The sequence below is a fragment of the Pygoscelis adeliae genome, unplaced genomic scaffold (genome assembly GCF_000699105.1).
Source record: "Pygoscelis adeliae isolate BGI_AS28 unplaced genomic scaffold, ASM69910v1 Scaffold41, whole genome shotgun sequence".
Lineage (NCBI taxonomy): Eukaryota > Metazoa > Chordata > Aves > Sphenisciformes > Spheniscidae > Pygoscelis > Pygoscelis adeliae.
Window position 1 is genome coordinate 1,798,854 of NW_008824373.1, and position 6,603 is coordinate 1,805,456.

A 6,603-nucleotide genomic window follows, 5' to 3' on the forward strand; every position below is an offset into this window, starting at 1 on the left:
TGTATATGGAATCCTTAGGTACATAAAGCAAAATTAGAATTAAAAATTATTATTATTAATAATAATAATAATAATAGTAATATGCTCAACATTGTCGGATAAACAGCCACCATACTCCAGGCTTTGAGCACTTTCCCTGCGGTCTCCTCGTTATTTCTGAGAATGGTGTGGAGGTAGCCTCAAAAATGCACATTGTCGGATAAACAGCCACCATACTCCAGGCTTTGAGCACTTTCCCTGCGGTCTCCTCGTTATTTCTGAGAATGGTGTGGAGGTAGCCTCAAAAATGCACTGTATTCCTTTCCCTTGCTGAATAATTAATACCCATGGCTTAGAATACGACACTTCTTGCGTTTCATTCAGAATGTTCTTTTGATACTCTGGATACCATGATGAGTGTAGGCAAAGTACGCGCTCTTGATTCTCTCGTCTTCTCTCATCTGTCATTCCCATCCTCGTAACATGCGTACTCAGAAAGAGGAGCTGTACCGAACAGTGAGTTTGCTTATCTTCCTTTAAAAAGACTGTTTTGTTTTAAATACTTACATGCAGGTATTTTGTAACTTCCTTGCAAGTTTTCATAGGTAAAGTTAGTTTTCATGTGGCATATGTTGTAACAGTGATTAAAGCAGATGTAGGAAGCCCTTAACCTAGTTAGTCCTCTACAATTTCCTAGCATAAAGTGCAGGAATTTCACTACAACATCATTAACTCAAAAAGACAATTTTCAACCCACAGAATGTATTTTTTTTTAAAAATTATTTGTATTGAGACTTTGAATGACTATGTTCATAAAAATGCAGGAACTTACTAAATGAACAAATTGACAGGAGAAAGGCTCAAATGGTAATGAGATATATCCATGTCCTGCATATAGTATCAGGCCAGACACTTATTTTCGTTGTCACCTGCATTTATACAGGCTATACTGTAGTATATTGTACAATCTAATATTGTATGAGTATAATATCTGTATAGGGTCTGTACACATATAAGGATACTTAAAATTATGTAAATATATTAACCACACAAAGGATATATGTGCACATGACTGAGTGTATAAAAAAATTACATAAGAGATTAAAAAAAAAAAAGTATATTTCTCTTCCTGATCAACTCATTTTAAATGCCCTGTCTTCCTGATAATCGTAAATTGAGCTAAAGATGACATATTATATGTACTGCTTCCTTGAACCAGTTATGGATGTTTTCACAGTTACACCAAAACAATCCATATACATTGAGAGGGTATATTACACTGTGGTTTTTTTTAATTGTGCTTCTTGCACATTAAATCTTTGTGAAATTGATTCAGAATTTGAATCCTTTTTAGTGAATTTGATTTTTTCCTTTTCATCTGCTTCTTTATAGTGTTTTCTAACACTTCATTGTATTCTGTAGGATGCACAGCCTGTATTGCATCTCATCCAGCTGAGCATTGGATCTTCTGCGAACAAAAACAGAAAAGAGGAATATTACAACTGAACCAAAATACTCAAGCTAAATGGACCACAGCCCTCAGATTTGGTATCAAAATCTCCGAGAGAAGAAGAAAAAAAAAGCAAGGGGAACTTCATTCAACTCAATGTGTTACAATTCAGAGACCATCAAGAACAATGATGGTCTTGAAAAGAACAATGTAATCAAAGATACTAATGTTGCTTTTTTGCTTTATTCTGTTTTGTCCTTTTTTCTTACTCGAAATCTGTAGGCCAGATTCTGCTTTTTATTTAAACTTGTGCGTAGTTAGAATGGCTTTCTTGGTATTACCTAGCTTCCCTATACTGATACTAGCCTGATACTAGCCGAGCTTCCCTATATTGAATTGCAATGGTCTAAGCAGACTTTGGAGAAATATTTAAAGAATTTTCTCCTTAAAATTGGCTAACTCTATCTCCACCACATAACTCAATCTGAAATTGTGATACAAGAAATATGGGATGGATTCTAAGGCTATACAAGCATACATAAGGAAATAAGCATGATTTGAAAGTAGTTATAAATTCTGTTTTCACAAATTCCCTTTTTGCAGGATTCAAACATTCTTTCTTGGCTACTCTGTTCAGGGCTGAAGCAAAATTTCAATAGCTTCAAAAAGGTGTTGAAGGTTAGCCTCAGACATAGTTTATGAAAATGATATTGAGTCTTGGTTCTGCCCACACAAGAACGATCCTTAAAATTGGTTTTGACCAAAAACATTTGAAATGTGGTTTACAATAGTAAAAGTAGAAATCAGGCTTAGGTAATAGAAGAAGGTTTTTTAAACCCTGAATTTGGTCATTTGTGGTCATAATCTAAGCAATCCCTAAGCAATCCTTTATCTGTGCCCAGAATTCTCTATGAAATATGCAATACACATTTCTGTACAATTTTTGTTGATTTTTTTTTAGAATTTTTAATATAAAAATGCAGTGGGTTCATGACATTTGACTTTTAAGTAATAAGTGTATAATAGATCATTATATGAGACTTTGCATTTAGTCTTCCAGATGTAATGGCACTTACTTACATTCCAAATCTGGACCAGAGATGAATTTTCCATACGGTGTCAATTTCAGATCTTCTGGTGGATTTATGAGTCAGAGTAGCTCTATTATAATAAAGAAGGCAATGCATTAAATAAATATTACTGGTTCATAAAGAAATTGTAGAGAATTGGGACTGGATTGTTTGAAAAGCATGCTCATATAAAAAGTCCTTTCTATAGTTGAAATTTCAGTTCTTTGTTTTTTTTTTTCTCTTAAACTATTTTAGTTAGCACAAATCAAAAAATAGTGCTATAAAGCTTCACGCTTTAAAGTCTCCACATGCATCAGAATGGTAATAACAATTCACTGTCAAATTTTCTCTTGGCGGATTTAAAGTTATACACTGTGCTGAATAGATAACTTAGATTCTGTTTTTCAAATCTGTGAGTTTTCAATACACTTGGAAAATACTGTCCAGAAACAGAGATAAGATGGTGTATCATCTTGCCATTTAATGGAAATGAAATACATTCTATAGAACAACACAAATTAAATTCACGTTAAATACATATTTGAACATGAAATGCCTCTGCCTTTCCTGAGGAACAGTAGCAAAGAGTTGTATGGGGTCCAAAAATATGCTGCATCTGGGCCCAGTAAGACTGCTTCCACTGATAAATTTGAATTTGAAAACTGTTTTACTGAGGAACAAGAGCCTTTGGAGAATATGTCTCTGTGTTGATCACTCTTCAGAGTCTGTTAGTATATCTCATTGTGCTGTGGACCTTCCTCTGGGAAGCCTGATCCGGGCAAGCCAGTGCCATCATCCTGCAATAGCATCTGGACATTTTCTGAAATGAGATAATTTCCATTGCTCACCTATGAATTAAAGGAATGCCTTTATGCCCAGGTGCAACAAGAAGTAACCGCACACATAAGCACATTGTTGACTTCAATACTCTGTAAGATTCGAAGTTTCAATTTTCCTAGGATGTTTGTCATACTAAAAATTGTGCACGGGAGAGCCTGATCGTAAGGGTAGTTAATTCTTATTTTAGTTAATTAGTTGTAAGTAGTAGATAAAATCTAGCAATATGCTCCAGTGAGGTTAGTATCTTCCTGTTCTTCCTCAGTACAAGTGACATCTGATCACTTCCATCTGCGACAGTCCTAGATTCTTCCTTCTGCCCAGCTGAGGTGAAAAATCAGACCCAGTAGATTTCCTGTTTCTATATATTACCTCCTCTTACAGTCAGTCTCAATCTCTCAATTTCCTTATGGTTCTGTGAAAGAGCACGGAAGGGGAAAAAAAATAATTAAAAAATCTCTCCTCCTAATCTCCCTTCTGTGTTAGGAGGTAGGAGGGGGAAGGATAAGAGAACAGATGCAATAACCTTTATTTAGTTCTGAAAGATAAACTACAGATTGCAATGGCAGGAGTTCCAGTGCTGTCACTTCTAGATCCAGGAAGTGTAGTGACGTGGACCATCACTACTGACAGGAAAGCTGCCAAAGTGTATGGGAGAAGGTGTTCCTTGAAGTAGAATAATTTAAGAATTCCATCCCTCAGGAGTACAACCCTCCGCAGAGTTCCCTCTTTGCCATCTTTCACATATTCTCATACTCTGTCAAGTTTCCATGCACACATACTGCCACTTCTATCCTGGTCTGCAGATGTACCTCCCCCCAAAACTGATGTCTCTCATTATCCACTGCAGGTAAACCAGATTTCTGACAAGTAATACACATACCAATTTGTGAAAGTTTGGTTTATCCTGCGATAGTTGATGCTTAGCAGATATGTTAAATCACAAGACCTTACGTACTTTATTTTATCTCCTTTCATGGGTAAGTAATGCTTTATTCAGAACACATTTACTTTTGGCTTGAATTTGCCAACTGTAGTTTCAGGATATGATTTCTTTAGTATTTACTGTAGTGTGACAAAGGTTAATAGAAGTACCTAACAAACTGTCTTTATATAGTCAACTCTGGTTTACCTAGAGTAATAATCTTGTAATACTAATGCAGGGATGATGCAAAGTCTCTGTAAAATTAAGCTACATGACTGTATAATGAAGAAAAAAGGTTTTGCTATATTTGACCCTAAAGGGCAAGCTAACACCTGCCTGGATCAGTAAATGCAGACTGAGAAATAAACCACAGTATTGCAACACTGCCTCTGGATCCCTCCTGTCCCTCATGCAACCAGGTTAGCTGTCTCTGTCCCCACGATAATGTGCACCACAAACTGGATAATTTCACCCCAGTCACCACTGAGTGGGTTCTTTTCTTTTAATTATTATTTCACGTACATTTACCAAGTAATTTCTTAGTTGTCTCCTGTCTAAAGCCTCTATTCAGATAATGTTTTCCTCTTGTAAGCAGTTGCATTGATCTAGGTGAGAGTTAGGTGCTACTCAAGCTGAATGAGAGTGACACTCTTAGGTAAACACTAAGTATCTTTAAAGCTCCTTCAGATGGAAAACACTTCATTTCAAGAAATCCTTTATTTGTCCTTTTGTACATGTTTTTCTTGAGGAGGTGATTTGAACTGTAAGCAGTAAGCAGAGTTAACTGTTGTGGTGGGGGGTGCTTTTCTGAACATCAATTTTTTTCAAGAAAATAATTGATTTTTTTCAAATTTTTTTGTTGGTGTAGGGTTTTTTAGTTTGTTTTGTTTGTTTGAGGTTGGGGTTTTTTGTTTTGTTTTTGGTTTTTGTTTTTTTTTTCCCCAATGATGGCACAATAAGCAGTTGTCACTGAGCTGTAGTGTTGCCAGTGATGTCTAGGTCTTTCTCTTAAGTGGTTGCAATAAATTTAAAACCCATCAATGTGACTGAATAGTTCTTTTTTTTTTTCCTTCTTCTAGTGAATAACATTGCAGCTGTCTACAGTAATTCGTCTGTCATTGCGTTGCCCACTTGCTTAGAGGTAGGGTTTCTAACCCACTGCATAACCTTTCTTAATCCTGGCTAACCTGAATAGTCTTTTGCCACATCACTGTCTATGACTTCTACAATAGGTAATAAATATACTAAACTGTACTACTCATAGTACGTATCTTGGAGCGTCCTGTAATTTGCTTGTTTTTATGATGAAATCAACCATTTATTTGTTAATGCACTTTGTTTTCCATCTCATAGCCAGACTGTAATTCTTGACAGATGTCTACCTCGTACTCTGTAATTATTTAGGTCTTAACAGTCATCTTTGGGGACACTCAACAGACTATCTTGTATCATTTTATTTGAAATTTTATTTTTTCCCTTTTGCATAATACAATCCAAAACATTAAAATAAAAGGCAACTGTAATACATGAATTAACAACATCTTCTATTTCCCTTTGCTTTTTAATTTTGTTCTTTATCCCATTTTCAAATATAACCAAATATTCAAATAACATTACATGAAAGGAAATGAATTAGTATAGCTGGCAGACTGAACCTTAAAAACAAAAAATTCAGATATATGCTGACTGTGAGGTAATATGATTTTGTATTTTTTCACATATTTTATTAGTACACAAACTACCAGGCAAATTTCTATAATTGCTCTATTACAGTAGTAAGCACCACATTAAGAAATCAACTTACCTAATTGAACTTCCAGTGTTAAGAAAAAGAAGAAAAGGTAGTCTTCCACATCAGGGCATCTGCCAAGGACATTTCAGCAGAAATCATCTTCCTGAATTCTAGGAGAAAACCTCTACGCTACTTTTTCCTTCTTCAATGTTACCATATATCTTCCTAATCATCCCATATGGGTGGTGGGAGTTTGTTTTTCCCCGGAATGGGCACAGAGTTCTCAATGAATGTTGCTACACAAAAAAACCCAACAAAACCATAGTCAGCCTCTTACAATTTATAGGCAAGGGGCATGGCAGGCTGAGAGAACGTTAAGTCACTTTCGTGTCCTTCTGATTTGGTAAGCTGAAAATGTCCTCAGTGTATCCAAAAGTGCTCTGGGGGCCTGTAAAATTATGACACGCTCCTAAGGCTGCCTGGTGCACTGCAGGACCAATTTCAGTCTCAGCCTTCTGCAGCCCTGTCCCAACCCACTCTTCCTTCCCCCAGCTTGCCCCTAGCTTTGCCCCTTCCTATGATTTGCAAGGTGGTGCATTGAAGGCTGTCT